The sequence below is a fragment of the Dendrobates tinctorius genome, unplaced genomic scaffold, assembly GCF_039654945.1.
Source record: "Dendrobates tinctorius isolate UK_male_01 unplaced genomic scaffold, ASM3965494v1 ptg000049l, whole genome shotgun sequence".
Lineage (NCBI taxonomy): Eukaryota > Metazoa > Chordata > Amphibia > Anura > Dendrobatidae > Dendrobates > Dendrobates tinctorius.
This window is the reverse complement of record NW_027361717.1, coordinates 25,305,209-25,321,257: the sequence shown is the minus strand read 5'-3', so window position 1 is coordinate 25,321,257 and position 16,049 is coordinate 25,305,209. Positions and strand designations below refer to the sequence as shown.

Below are 16,049 nucleotides of genomic sequence, written 5' to 3'. Positions count from 1 at the left end.
TGTGGTGATCAGACCTGTCACTTAAAACATAAAAGGTGATGCTCTCTCTTGAAGTTTCTGCCAATATTAGCCTGAGGACTAACCAATTTCTATTCTCTCTGAGGGTAAAATTGTGCTGCTACTGTTTCCCTAGATCTTGTAGAGGACATCTGTAGACCCCAAGACTTGGCCCTTGACACTACTCCTACCTAAAAATGATTTGTTCCTTCTCAGTTTTGCCTATGTATTATTCAGAAGCCTCATGATTTTGTACTTGCAGGTCACCCTGATATTGACAATAGCATCTTAATTTTTTGGTTGCCAACCATGGATAGGGACGGCAGGAAATACATGTTCGCTTGTGAAGTTTGTGCTTGAGCCACAATGCTCCGAACCCGTCCCCTCCCTGTCATTTCCAGCCTTTACTTACTTGGCTCCTTGGGCCCACCTCTCCATAGACGTCATTACTGAACTCTCACCCTCAGAAGGGAAATCTGTTATCTGTGTGGTGGTTGACAGGTTCAGTAAACCGAGTAATTTTGTCAATCTGCTTGTGTTGTCTAATTCTGAAACCTTAAGTAAGTTATTCATTAAACACACTGAGTGTTTACCTGATATTTTGGAAAATATAGTTTGCAACTGTTAGCTGAATTTTCTATTAATAAATATCAATAATCCATTAAAGCTTCTCCTTTTTATTGTCTTGAGTTTTATCATCATTTTTGGTTCCTTTTTTATTACAATGATGGATACTCCAAAGGTTTAAAAATCTTTGGATGAAAAGGTTAACTGGTCTAATGTCAGAGAGAACTTGAGGAAGGGGCAAGATAGTCAGACCTCAGGTGTTAGTTAATAAGAGATGCTCTAGGGTCACAAGCTTTGAAGTTGAGTACAAAGCCAAACTAACATTTTTATTGATATTGGGGTAGATTTTGGGGTAGATACGATGTTTTTGATCACCCGTTATTACATTTTCTTGCAATGTCGTGGTGGCCCTCAAAAAAAAAAGTAATTCTGTCTATATGACCTGGGACCTAAGTCCCAAGGACGGAATAGTACGTCCAGCGCGATCAGCGGCGCTCACAGGGGGAGCACCGCTGATCGCGGCCGGGTGTGAGCTGATTATCACAGCTGACACCCGGCACTATGTGTCAGGGGCGGTCACTGACCGCCCCCAGTACATACACCCTGACACACTGCGATCAAACATGATTGCAGTGTACCAGGGGCACAGGGAAGATGTGCTGCGTCGCTCCGAGGGTCCTCCTCCCTGCAGGCCCCTGGATCCAATATGGCCGCAGGGGCCTTCAGGGTCCTGCAGGGAGGCGGCTTCCTCAGTGCCTGCAGAGAGCAGGCACGGAAGAAGCCTGCTTCACTGACTGTCAGATCGGCTGATCTGTCACAGCGCTGTTCTAAGTATCAGATCTACGATCTGACACAAGACAGTGATGTCCCCCCCGGGACAAAGTAATAAAGTTAAAAAAAAAAAAAAAACACTTGTAAAAATAATTAAAAAGAAATTCCTAAGTAAATTTTAAAAAAAATTCCCTAATAAATTCTTTTTTCTAGATTTAAAAATAAACAATAAAAGTACACATATTTAGTATCGCCGCATCCGTAACGACCAGCCCTATAAAACTGTCCCACTAGTTAACCCCTTTAGTGAACCCCTTAAAAAAAAAAATCAAAGCAAAAAACAATGCTTTATCATACCGCCGAACAAAAAGTGCAGTAACGCGCGATCAAAAAGACAGATATGAATAAACATGGTATCGCTGAAAACGTCATCTTGTCCCGCAAAAAAAACAGGCCGCCACACAGCGTCATCAGCGAAAAAATAAAAAAAGTTATAGCTCACAGAATAAAGCGATGCAAAAATAATTATTTTTTATATAAAATTATTTTCATTGCATAAAAGCACCAAAACATAAAAAAATGATATAAATGCGGTATCACTGTAATCGTACTGACCCAAAGAAAAAAACATTTTATAAATTTTACCACACGCAGAACGGTGTAAACGCACCCCCCAAAAGAAATTCATGAATTGCTAGTTTCTGTTCATTCTGCGTACCAAAAATTGGCATAAAAAGCGATCAAAAAATGTTACGTGCCCAAAAATGGTACCAATTAAAATGTCAATTCGTCCTGCAAAAAATAAGACTTCACATGACTCTGTGGGTCAAAATCTGGAAAAATTATAGCTCTGAAAATGTGGTAATGCAAAAACTATCTTTACAATAAAAAGCATCCTTTAGCGTATGACAGCTGCCAAATATAAAAACCCACCATAAATAGTAAATCAAACCCCCCTTTATCACCCACTTAGTTAGGGAAAAATAATAAAATTAAAAAAAATGTGTTTATTTCCATTTTCCTGTTAGGGTTAGTGTTAGGGCTAGGGCTGGGATTAGGGTTAGGGGTGTGTTGGGGTTAGGGTTGGAGTTAGAATTGGGGGGATTCCACTGTTTGGGCACATCAGGGGCTTTCCAAATGCAACATGGCATCTGATTTCAATTCCAGCCAGTTCTGCGTTGAAAAAGTCGAACGGTGCTCCTTCCCTTCCAAGCGCCCAAACAGTGGTTTACCCCCACATATGGGGTATCAGCGTACTCAGGACAAATTGGACAACAACTTTTGTGGTCAAATTTCTTCTCTTACCCTTGGGAAAAAAATTAGGGACTAAAAGGTCATGTTTGTAGAAAAAATATGATTTTTTTATTTTCAGGCCTAGGCGTTATAAACTTCTGTGAAACACTTGGTGGTTCAAAGTGCTCACCACACATCTAGATAAGTTCTTTGGGGGGTCTACTTTCCAAAATGCGGTCACTTGTGGGAGGTTTCCACAGTTTAGGACATCATGCGACATGACACCCTCAGAGCATTCCATCAAAGTCTGCATTCCAAAACGTCACTACTTGCCTTCCGAGCCCCGACGTGTGCACATACAGTAGTTTTCTCCCACATATGGGGTATCGGCATACTCTGGACAAATTGGACACTAACTTTTGGGGTCCAATTTATCCTGTTACTCTTGGGAAAATAAAAAAATTGGCGACTAAAAGGTCATGTTTGTGGAAAAAATGATTTTTTTATTTTCATGCCCGGGCGCTACAAACTTCTGTGAAGCCCATGGGGGGTTCAAAGTACTCACCACACATCTAGATAAAATCCTTGGAGGATCTAGTTTCCAAAATGGTGTCATTTGTGGGGGTTTCCACTGCTTAGGCACATCAGGGGCTCTCCAAATGCAACATGGCGTCCGATCTCAATTCCAGACAAAACAAGTCAAATGGTGCTGCTTCTCTTCTGAGCTCTGCAAATAACTTTTGGGGTCCTGTTTCCCTTAGTAAAATAAAAATTTGGGGGTGAAAAGATCATTTTTGTGGAAAAAAATATGATTTTTTAATGTTACGGCTGTACGTTATAAACTTATGTGAAGCCCATGGGGGTTCAAAGTTCTCAACACACATCTAGATAAGTTCGTTGGAGGGTCTAGTTTCCAAAATTGTGTCATTTGTGGGGGGTTTCCTCTGCTTAGGCATATCAGGGGCTCTCCAAACGTGACATGGCGTCTGATCTCAATTCCAGCCAATTTTGCATTGAAAAAGTCAAACGGCGCTCGTTCCCTTCCGAGCTCTGGCATGCGCCCAAACAGTGTTTCCCCCCCACATATCAGGTATCCACGTACTCAGGACAAATTTCACAATAACTTTTGCAGTCCAATTTCTCCTGTTACCCTTGGTAAAATAGAAAAAATTGGACCTGAAGTAATTTTTTTTGTGAAAAAAAGTTAAATGTTCATTTTTTTTTTTAAACCTTCAAAAAATTCCTGTGAAGCACCTGAAGGGTTAATAAACTTCTTGAATGTCGTTTTGAGCACCTTGAGGGGTGCAGTTTTTAGAATGGTGTAACATTTGGGTATTTTCTATCATATAGACCCCTCAAAGTGACTCCAAATGTGTTGTGGTTCCTAAAAATAAAATGGTGTTGTAAAAATGAGAAATTGCTGGTCAACTTTTAACCCTTATAACTTCCTAACAAAAAAAAAATTTGGTTCCAAAATTGTGCTGATGTAAAGTAAACATGTGGGAAATGTTACTTATTAAGTTTTTTTGTGTGCCATATCTTTGTGATTTAAGGGCATAAAAATTCAAAGTTGGAAAATTGCAACATTTTCATCATTTTCCCCAAATTTCCTTTTTTTTTCACAAACAAACGCAAATTATGTGAATGAAATTTTAACATTAAAATGAAGCACAATATGTTATGAGAAAACAAGGTCAGAATCACCAGGATCCATGGAAGCATTCCAGAGTTTTGACCTCATAAAGGGACAGTGGTCAGAATTGTGAAAATTGGCCCGGTTATTAAAGCCCCCGTTACACACTGCGATATCGCTAGCAATATCGCTGCAATGTCACCGATTTTGTGACGTTGCAGCGATATTGCTAGCGATATCGCTGCATGTGATACTTACCTCCGACCGGCTCCCCCGCTGGTTATCGCTGATCGCGCGAGAAGCTGCTGGACCATTTCTCGTCGGGCACTTCCTGTGGCGCTTCCTGCTGTGACGACGAGCGACGCGTGGAGCCGGGCGGGAGGACGCAGGATCGCCGCGTCTGACATGTAAGTAGCGATCCCCGTCCCCAGAGATGTCGCTGGTGAGATCTGCCTGAGTGGCAGCTCACTAGCGACCACCCAGCGATGCACCAGCGATCCTGACTGCGTCATATTGCTAGTCGGGATCGCTGGTGCATCGCTAGGTGTAACGGTACCCTAACATGAAAACCACCCTTGGGAGTAAATTTTTTAAATGGGACTCAGATACACCCTGTATTGGATGTAATGGAGGGCCTCATACATATTCTGTTCAAATTGTCATGTATTGATACTCCTAGAATCATAAAGGCTATGCACTAAGTACAAAGCCTGTCAAAAATTACAAGCCGGGTCATCCATACAGACTTGTAATGCCTCATTCAAATATTGTGATCATAGTGTAGTTGTGGTATTCCTACACTCATAAAGGCTCTACACAAAGCAAAACCAGGAAAAAATTGTCATCCAGTTATTCATAGACCCTTAAAGGCAACAATTAGAGGGCCTCATTCGATCATTAAAAAGATTAAAAACACTTTATTTGCTGCTGTCCTCTGTCAGCAGATGAGATGATGCTGTGATGGACAGTATTTCCCTATCTCATGTCTTCCTTTATCTCCACCCGTTCTGCATGTAAAGTTTCATGTTTAATTGTGAGAAGTGACTTAGGGGTGACCTAATATATATGTACAAGTATATCAGAGGGCAATACAGAGATCTCGCCAATGAACTGTTTGTACCAAGGACTGTTACAAGAACAAGGGGGCATTCTCTTCGTTTGGAGGAAAGAAATTTCTGCACCAGCATAGAAGAGGGTTCTTCACGGTAAGAGCAGTGAGGCTCTGGAATTCTCTTCCTGAGGAAGTGGTGATGGCCAACTCGCTGAATGAATTTAAGAAAGGAATGGATGCTTTTCTTGTGAGTAACAGTATAGAAGGTTACGAATAACAGAATATTATAGGTAGATGGTTGACCCAGCTATGGAGTCGGAAAGGAATTTTTTTCCCTATGGAGAAAATTGGCTTCTACTCTGTGGGTTTTTTGCCTTCCCCAGGATCAACAATGTAGAACAGCTGCACTAAAAATAGGCTGAACTAGATAATAATAATAAATTTTATTTTTATAGCGCCGACATATTCCGCAGCACTTTATATTTCAGAGCGGATTTGTACAGACAATAGACATTACAGCATAACAATAATCACATACAGTAGATTATAACAAATACCAAGAGGAGTGAGGGCCCTGCTCGCAAGCTTACAGTCTATGAGGAAAGAGGTAGACACGAAAGGTGGGTGGTAACAGTTGCCCTGATTGTATGGACCAGCCATAATGTTAAGTGTGTAACAGTACAGACACAGAGGGCTAATGGATGCATAAAGCATGTGGGAACATGATGCTGGGAACCTGGTTATGGTAAAACTTTTGGCTCTGCCACACAGGGATAGGTTAGGTTAATGTGTTGAGGCGATAGGCCAGTCTGAATAAATGCGTTTTCAGGACACGCTTAAAATTGTGGGGATTGGGGACTAATCGTATTGACCTGGGAAGTGCATTCCAAAGAATTGGCGCGGCACGTGTAAAGTCTTGGAGACGGGAGTGGGAGGTTCTGACTATTGAGGATACTAACCTCAGGTCATCAGCAGAACGGAGGGCGCGGGTAGGGTGGTATACTGAAACAAGGGAGGAGATGTAGGGTGGTGCTGAGCCATGGAGGGCTTTGTGGGTGAGGGTAATAAGTTTATACTGAATTCTGGAGTGGATGGGTAGCCAGTGTAATGACTGGCACAAGGTAGAGGCATCGGTGTAACGATTGGTGAGGAATATGATCCTGGCTGCAGCATTCAAGACAGATTGGAGAGGGGAGAGTTTGGTAAGAGGGAGACCGATTAGAAGAGAGTTACAATAGTCGAGACGAGAATGAATAAGAGAAACAGTAAGAGTTTTTGCAGAGTCAAAAGTAAGAAAAGGTCGAATTCTAGAAATGTTTTTGAGGTGCAGATGACAAGAGCGAGCCAGTGATCGAATGTGGGGGGCAAAGGAAAGCTCGGAATCAAGTATGACCCCAAGACAGCGGGCATGTTGCTGGGGAGTAATAGTGGAACCACACACAGAAATGGCAATGTCGGGTGTAGGTACATTAGTAGCGGGAGGAAACACAAGGAGTTCAGTCTTTGACAGGTTCAGTTTCAGATATAGTGAGGACATGATATTAGACACAGCGTTTAGACAATCGCCAGTGTTTTCTAGAAAGGCTGGCGTGATGTCAGGAGAAGAAGCGTATAATTGGGTGTCATCAGCATAGAGATGGTACTGGAAACCAAATCTACTGATTGTTTGACCAATAGGGGCAGTGTACAAGGAGAAGAGGAGGGGGCCTAGAACCGATCCTTGAGGAACCCCAACAGTAAGGGGAAGGTGAGAGGAGGAGGAACCGGCAAAAGAAACAGTAAAGGAGCGGTCGGAGAGATAGGAGAACCAGGAGAGAACGGTGTCCTTGAGGCCAATGGAATGGAGCATAGTGAGGAGGAGCTGATGATCCACAGTGTCGAATGCTGCAGAGAGATCCAAGAGAATTAGCATGGAGTAATGACCATTTGATTTAGCTGTTAGCAGATCATTAGAGACTTTAGTGAGGGCAGTTTCAGTGGAGTGTAAAGAGCGGAAACCGGATTGGAGAGGGTCGAGAACAGAGTTTTCTGAGAGATAGCGGATAAGACGGGAGTGGACTAGGCGTTCCAGGAGTTTAGAGATGAAGGGAAGATTAGAGACAGGTCTATAGTTAGCGGCACAGTTTTGGTCGAGGGATGGTTTTTTAAGTAGTGGATGTATGATGGCATGCTTAAATGAGGAGGGAAAATTACCAGAAGAGAGAGAGAGGTTAAATATTTTAGTTAGGTGAGGGGTGACAGCAGGGGAAAGGGACTGGAGGAGATGTGACGGAAATGGGTCACTGGTGCAAGTAGTTGGGCGAGAAGATGCAAGGAGCCTGCTTACTCTTCTTCTGTGACTGGTTCAAAATCAGAGAGTGAGTTAGATGCAGTGGGGGAGGGAGGCCAGTGCATGGTATGAGGGGATTTGGAGATAATTTCCTGTCGGATCTGGTCAATTTTTTCTTTGAAGTAATTGGCCAGATCGTCAGCTCGGAGCTCCGTGGTTGGGGCCTGTACTCTTGGATTGAGTAGAGAATGAAAAGTGTCAAAGAGACGTTTCGGGTTATTGGACAGTGAGATGATGAGGGTGTTGAAATAGGTTTGTTTGGAGAGGTGAAGGGCAGTGTTGTGTGTTCTAAGCATAAACTTAAAATGGATGAAATCTTCGTGTAGATTGGATTTTCTCCACAGACGTTCGGCGCACCTGGAGCACCGCTGCAGGAAACGTGTTTGCACCGTGTGCCAGGGTTGTCGCCATCTGCGTTGTGGTGTTCTATTTATAGGGGGTGCAAATTCATCCAGGGCACTTTGAAGTGTTTCATTGTAATGCTTCAATGCAGAATCAGGACATGAGAGGGAGGAGATAGGGGCCAATGAAGACTGCAAGTTCTTCAGAAGTTTCTGGGTGTTAATGGCCTGTATGTTTCTATGTATGTTTGTAGATGGCCGTAAGGTCTTCCTTCAGCCTTCAAGACTATGTTACTATGACTATTTAAGTAGGCAAAGAAGCGGGATCGTTGTGCTGATTATAGCATCATAGAATCGTAGAGTTGGAAGGGACCTCCTGGGCCATCTGGTCCAACCCCCTGCTCAAAGCAGGATTCGCTAAATCATCCCAGTCAGATGTCTGTCCAGCCTGTTTGAAGACTTCCATTGAAGGAGAACTCACCACTTCTCGTGGCAGCTTGTTCCACTCATTGATCACTCTAACTGTCAAAAAGTTTTTTCTAATATCTAATCTGTGTCTCCTCCCATTCAGTTTCATCCCATTGCTTCTAGTCTTTCCTTATGTAAATGAGAATAAAGTTGATCCTTCTACAATGTGACAGCCCTTTAGATATTTGTAGACCGCTATTAAGTCTCCTCTCAGTCTTCTCTTTTGCAAACTAAACAATCCCAAATCCTGCAACCTTTCCTCATAAGACACGGTTTGCAGTCCGGTCACCATTCTGGTTTCTCTTTTCTGAACTTGCTCCAGTTTGTTGATGTCTTTTTTAAAATGTGGTGCCCAAAACTGGACACAATATTCCAGATGAGGTCTGACCAAAGAGGAGTAGAGGGAAATAATGACTTCACGTGATCTAGACTGTATGCTTCTGTTAATACATCCTAGAATTGCATTTGTCTTTTTTGCTGCTGCATCACACTGTTGACTCATATTCAGTCTGTGATCTATTAGTATACCCAAGTCTTTTTCACATGTGCTGTTGCTTAGGCCTATTCCTCCCATTCTGTATATGCTTTTTTCATTTTTATTGCCCAGATGTAGTACTTTGCATTTTTCCCTGTTAAAAACCATTCTGTTAGTTGCTGCCCACTTCTCCAGTTTATTTATATCTTTTTGAATCCTCTCTCTTCTCTAGTATTAGCTATCCCTCCTAGCTTTGTGTCATCAGCAAATTTAATCAGTCTACCCTCAATTCCTTCATCTAAATCGTTGATAAAGATGTTGAACAATACAGGGCCCAGAACAGAGCCCTGTGGTCCCCACTTGAGACATTCTTCCAACTGGATGTGCAGCCATTTACGACTACTCTTTGGGTCCGATCACTAAGCCAGTTATGAATCCACCTAACAGTTGCCTTGTCCATTCAATACTTTGTCATTTTTTCAATAAGGATTGTATGAGATACTTTGTCAAATGCTTTGCTGAAGTCAAGATATATTATATCTACAGCATTTCCTTGATCCACCCAATCAGTGATTCCGTCATAGAAGGAAATTAAGTTAGTCTGACATGACTTATTAGTTACAAACCCATGCTGACTCTGTTTAATCACTTCATTCTTATCCAGGTACTGACATACATGTTGTTTAATAATTTGTTCAAAGATCTTTCCTGGTATAGAAGTCAGACTCACCGGCCTATAGTGTCCTGGTGTGAAGGGTTAATACTAAAATCAGAGCTTAAGTTTCACTTCTCCATTTCAATGTAAGGTTTCGTTTCTTAGTTTTGTTGTTGTAAGATAAATTTTTGTAATTGGCATGGGCTGTCATGAAACCAGACTGTTCCCATCTGTATAAGATAAGGGAGGTGGGAATGTAAAACTCTGAAGAATATGCCATTATACTACTTTCTACGCTATCTAGGTACGGACATATATGTAGTTTCCGGTTTTCTTGCAATATTATTGGCTTATAAAGTGAAATGATGCTATTGGTACTTGAGAACCTTGCATAATTAAGCAAAAGATTATAAAAGATGTGACTAAAATAAAGGGGCTTAGTGATCTGCCTCGATCCTCCCGTACAGAGACCCCAGTCTCCGTGTGGTCATTTGAGTTGCTAGCAACACTGGAATAATTTGGAAATCACTGGATCAACCGTGAAGGGTTAATTAGCCCTCCCTAAATAGCTACCTCGACAGTGGCGCGCAACGTGGGGCCCCGAAACAGGGACGCCTCTGCCCCCGGAGGACAACAAGACAAAGGACCCTCGGAGCGGACACAGGTGCTGGAAAATTGGGACTGATCACCCCCCCCCACAACCACGGTAAGTTGGCAGTTATACTGTTCAGACTGACCGTTGGTGTGGTTTTCCTGTGCTTGTTGCTGCAAAGAGGATCTGAGGTTTGTCCCCTGGTGGGGTGATTCATGGGTGGAATCATATAGAGGTGTAGTCCCGTTGGGGGCCCAGTGCTCGAACCGTACCTCATAAGGGACGGACACCCCGGATTGACCAGTGATTGTGACTCTTTATATTCAAAATATCCTGAATTCCTGGTCATTGTTAGTTATCAGGCGTGGTCATGTGATCGAAGATGGGTAGGATACGTAACTCAGGTATATATAGATAGATATATATAACCAGAGGTGTCCGGAGGGATAGTCTGAGACGCCCTCCTCCTTTCACTGAGTACCGCAAATTTTGGGCTTCCCAGAGGGGGTTGACCCTGTGGAACAAACGGAGACGGCTGCTCCAGTATTGTGCACAACTGAAGTAAGGATATTTAGCTCTAAAGGAGAGAATTATGTTTCTGTGGAAGAAAAAGAAAAGTTTGGAATTGTGTGAAGGATCAGATACTGTTAGTCTTATGATTCAAAGACGAGGAAAGAAATGTGTCAGGAATGCAGGAAAAATATTTTAGATTCTGGGATTTCCTAAGGGCGGGAGGCTACAGCCTACGCTATGGGATGAAGGAGTTAAAAGGTTGACTGATGATGGATTACTTAAAGACGCTGAGGAATTCCGTGGCTTGGCACATGAATTGTATAATGAAGGTTACGTGGAAATTGAACAGCAAGTGAGTTCTGATTGTTTCTGCTATGTGGAAGAAGGAAAAATTGTCTATTATGACAGGGACGGGATGATTTGTGGTTCAAGCAAGTGACTGTGGTTTGACAATGTGATTGATTAAAGAAGGAACTAAGATTGATATTAATGTGTTAGGGAAATAGTTAATAGTGATGATTTGAAACAAGAGGTCTCCCTGCTAGATGACAATTGTACAAGGAGACCGAGAGTTGCAGCCCCCACCTTTGCTGACAGCACCTATTATACGCAGCCAGCCTCAATCCCCGTTCACCCGATCCAGAGGAAAAAAAAAAAAAAAAAGTTTTCAGAAGACTTTAACCTGCTGTTCAGAAGAGAAAGAGAGAGAAAAAAAAGCAAGCTAGTAGCTGCAGCTGCTTCAGTACCCCCTCCCATCTTAGCCCACACCATATCCCCTTCGCCCCCACCGCAGCTGCGAGCACACAGTGTGCCCTTCAGCCCACACAGCAAACTCTGCCCCCCCTCAGACTTCAGCTAGTGGGAGCCCTGCTCCTCAGCCCCTCCCTGCTAATTCTCGTTACTGCTCAGTTTGTAATCTCTCCCACATGTCCTGTAAATTTACTAGGGGTAGTTTAATTATCACAGTTCCGCTCCAGAATACAATTCCAAGATGATGGTCAGATGGTTTTTTTTGTTATATAATCCCTATGTAGATGAAGAGAGTGAGGAAATCTGTATTTTGCATGCCCTTCCCACAGTTATGATGGCCCTGATAGGCTCAGATCCACCCCCAATATTGCCTGAGGATCAATGACTCACCCCATACCTCTCAGAGATACTATCTAAAATCTGGTCAAAAGGGCCAAATGATATAGGGAAAATGCCTGTAGAACCAGTAAAAGTGTTTCTCAAACCTGGTGCCTAATCCTCATACTCTTTTGTCCCAAATACCCCAGGATGCTGCTTGGTTTACAGTTATTGATCTTACCGATGCCTTCTTTAGCATTCCGTTACACCCAGACTGCCAGTTTCTATTTGTATTCACTTAGCAGGGCCACAGTTAATATGGACAGTTATGCCACAAGGGGCCCAAAACAGTCCCAACCAGTTTGCAAAAAAATATGAGCAGGTGTCTTTTGCCATTGTTGCCATTGTTAGCCTCCTCAAGCATCTGGCAGCACCGAACTGTCGGGTTTCGGCCTCGAGACTTCGGTTCTGCCTTGGTCAAGTGATATTCTTGGGTCACTGTCTCCTTCAGGGTGTCAGACACCTCGCAGAAGAAAGAAAAATAGCTGTCAGCTCCCTTCCTTTCCCAAAAGATGAATCTGAACTCCAGCGTTTTCTTGGACTATGCACTTATTTTTGTCAGTGGATACCGGATAAATCCAGCATAATGCAACCCCTTTACAACGCCTTGAAAGACGTATAATGAACTATAAGGAAAGATGGCAGTGATGAGGATTACCTCCAACATGATTGTTCCCAACTTCTGACTGAAGAATCAGCTACTCCACCAAATGTCAGTGAGAATCCACTCCCAAATCCCGATCTGGTGTTATACACGGATGGTTCAAGATATGCTGACGAGTTTGGTAGATTCCACACGGGATACGCTGTTACCACAGAGGACACTGTAGAGCACGCAGCTGCTCTCCCGCCTTCACAGTCAGCAAAAAAGCAGAACTCCAGGCTCTGTCTACTGCATGTACTTTGGCCAAGAACAGACGGGCTAATATATACACGGACTCACGGTATGCATTTGGTATTGCTCACGATTTTGGGGCTCTATGGGCCAAACGAGCGTTTATTACTACTGCCGGAACCCCAGTGAAAAATGCTGAAGCTGTTAAAGCCCTCATGGACTCGATAAAATTACCTACTCAGGTGGCTATTATCAAAGTTAAGGCGCACGGTCCTAGGACCAGTCCACAGACTGTTGGCAACGCATTTGTGGATATGCAAGCAAAAGCTGCCACTCTTTTACCCGTTGAACCAACCATACCAACTATGGTGACCACACGCTCTCAGCGTAAACAGTTACAAGAAGCACTGACCCTACAAGAACCTGATGATCTACAACAGACTGAAGTTTTCTATCGGACCCCGCGAGACCGCTTAATGACAATGCAGAGAATGTCTCCAAAGGAAGAGGTGAAGCAATGGAAGACTGATGGGGCACATATGGATAATGGTCTCTGTAAAAAGGACCAACTCGTGTGTCTCCCTAAGCGGATGTACCCTGCTATTGCCACATGGGCCTACACATCGAGGAAAGAATCAGGCCCTCGCACTGGTGCAAAAATTCTACTGGGCCCCGGTTCTCCAGTTGGAAGCATTCCCTGTTACCAACATGACTGCAAAGACCACAGCGAAGAAACTGGTGATGGAAGTCATATGCAGATATGGGGTTCCAGAAGTTGTTGAAAGTGATCAAGGCCCGGCCTTTTCTTCTCATGTGTACCAAGAATCTCTGACAATGCTTGGATCCACTGTAGCCCTCCATACTCCTTACCACCCACAAACCAGTGGGGAAGTTGAGAGGCTGAACGGCACACTGAAGGGACAATTGACCAAAATGATGCAGGAGACTATGGCTCCATGGCCAGAGCTCCTACCCATTGTACTATACCATATTCGTACTACCCCTATTGCAAAATATGGCCTGTCCCCATATGAGATATTGTTTGGTACTAGGCCCCCAGTTGCAAATTTCCAGCCTTAGCAGTTATCAGAAGAAACCGACCATGTTGTTCAATATGTTATTCTGCTTAGTAAAAATCTTGCTAACACCTATGTTCTAGTTTTCTTTTCTTTTCCAGATTCAGCAGAAACTGACACCTGTCATAACCTGAAGCCTGGTGATTTGGTAGTCGTGAAGAGGCATGTCAGGAAGCACGGACTAGAACCCTTGTATGACGGTCCCTATCAAGTTCTCCTCATCACCCAACAAGCCAATAGCAAATGAAGGGACATAATGTTTTGGTTTTTTGCATTTTCCATATTATTATTGGTAAAAGTTAAAGTTAGAAGACGATCAATGACTCAGAGATCAATACAATAAAGACAATGATCGTAATAAGGACAGTTGGTGGTCAGACACCTTCTCCTTTCTCAATCCAGCCAATTGATTTAAGGGAATTGGGGGCTGGATAGCTGGGATCTTACAAAGCTTGTTACACATTGCTGCCTGTATCTTTGTTGTATATGTGATACTAAAACTTGTTCTTTGGTGTATTTCTGTATGTATTAGGAAATTCTGCACTAAGACAGCTAATGATGATACCAAAGGTGTCGTTGCCCCTGCTCTTCTCTGCACCAATCTCAAAAGGCTACTTGATGAAGATGTTGAAGCCAAGCACATGGCTACCTACAAAAGTTCCCCATCACCGTCATCAAAAATTGTTATTCGTGAACTGCAGTATACAGGGGGGACGGGTGCGCTGCGACAGCCATGACTGGTAACACGGCATCAGTCATGTGAAGACCAGTACCCCTCAAGCTGTTAGCTTGGGATAGCACCTCTGGTGCTGCATATGTGTTAAATAATTTATCTAGGGGGGAATGTGAAGGGTTAATACTAAAATCAGAGCTTAAGTTTCACTTCTCCATTTCAATGTAAGGTTTCGTTTCTTAGTTTTGTTGTAAGATAAATTTTTGTAATTGGCATGGGCTGTCATGAAACCAGACTGTTCCCATCTGTATAAGATAAGGGAGGTGGGAATGTAAAACTCTGAAGAATATGCCATTACACTACTTTCTACGCTATCTAGGTACGGACATATATGTAGTTTCCGGTTTTCTTGCAATATTATTGGCTTATAAAGTGAAATGATACTATTGGTACTTGAGAACCTTGCATAATTAAGCAAAAGATTATAAAAGATGTGACTAAAATAAAGGGGCTTAGTGATCTGCCTCGATCCTCCCGTACAGAGACCCCAGTCTCCGTGTGGTCATTTGAGTTGCTAGCAACACTGGAATAATTTGAAAATCACTGGATCAACCGTGAAGGGTTAATTAGCCCTCCCTAAATAGCTACCTCGACACTGGGTCCACCTTCTTCCCCTTTTTGAAGATAGGAATAACATTTGCGCTTCTCCAGTCTTCTGGGACTTCTCCTGTTCTCCAAGAATTTTCAAAGATTATGGAGAGGGATTCAAAAATTTCTTCATCATTGCTTCATCATTTCTTTCTTCATCATTGCCGCTCACCATCTTTGTGGACACCTCAAAGTCTTGGAAAACTGCACAAATGTTAGACATCAATGCCAACTCTTCAGTTGTTATATTCGGAGGCTCACCAGATACCATTGGGCTCGAGCTGGTATTCGACAACTGGCCTCTACTGCTCAAAAGCCTTACCAGTATGTGCAGTGTGGAGTTCTAGCATGTGGTGACGTCGCACACGAGTAAGGCCAGGTTCACATATTGTTAATGCAGTCCGTTCAACACATAGCGATCGCGATATGCTATACCGCTAGCGCAGATGCATTAGCAATGCGTCCGAGGGTCCTTCACAGAATGACGTCACATCGCTAACACAAACGCTAACACAAACCATGTCAAACTGTATGGATGACAAAAGTTATTTTTTGAAACAAAAAAATTTGGTCACCTAGAGCAGGCAAAACCTTTTTTAAAAATTTCAAACCACCATAATTTCACACATAGCACGTTAGACTGTATGGATGCCAATACAGGCAATGTTTTCACAAAAAAAAAGTGGACTGCAGCAGCTATATATTTAGCAGTGGACTGCTAAGCCCTGCCCTGTATTCAGCCACTTTCTTTCCTCCAGCAGTTGTGCCTAGGCTAAATGGAGAATGTATCACATAAGAACATAAAAAGAGCAAGTCTAACCCTTAGGGCTCATACTCACATGCGAGAAACTCGGACGAGTCTCACACGTCACTGCCGCTGGCACTCGTATCGGAACATTCAGCTGCATGTATTTCTGTGCAGCTGAACGCTCCGATCCGAGTGCCGGTGGCAGTGCCGTGTATTGACGTGCGAGACTCGTCCGAGTTTCTCGCATGTGAGTATGAGCCCATAGAAGGACTGTTAGTAGGATGGTTCAGCGTCAGCACCAGAGGACTCTGATTAA

At 43.1% G+C, this 16,049-nt stretch overlaps 1 protein-coding gene across 3 annotated transcripts in view; it reads left to right on the top strand.

Annotated features, from left to right (window-relative positions):
- The window catches only part of LOC141091154 (uncharacterized), a 258,846-nt gene extending 243,964 nt beyond the window's left edge, over positions 1–14,882 (top strand). Inside the window, exons 7-8 of one of the 3 annotated variants that reach the window (XR_012232438.1) lie at positions 13,766–13,856; positions 14,197–14,882. The gene's annotated coding sequence lies outside the window, so the exon portion shown is untranslated. Of the gene's footprint in view, positions 1–13,765 lie in introns of all 3 variants that reach the window. The other 2 variants (XR_012232439.1, XR_012232437.1) reach the window with 2 other exon arrangements.
- Positions 14,883–16,049: the final 1,167 nt, after the last annotated feature.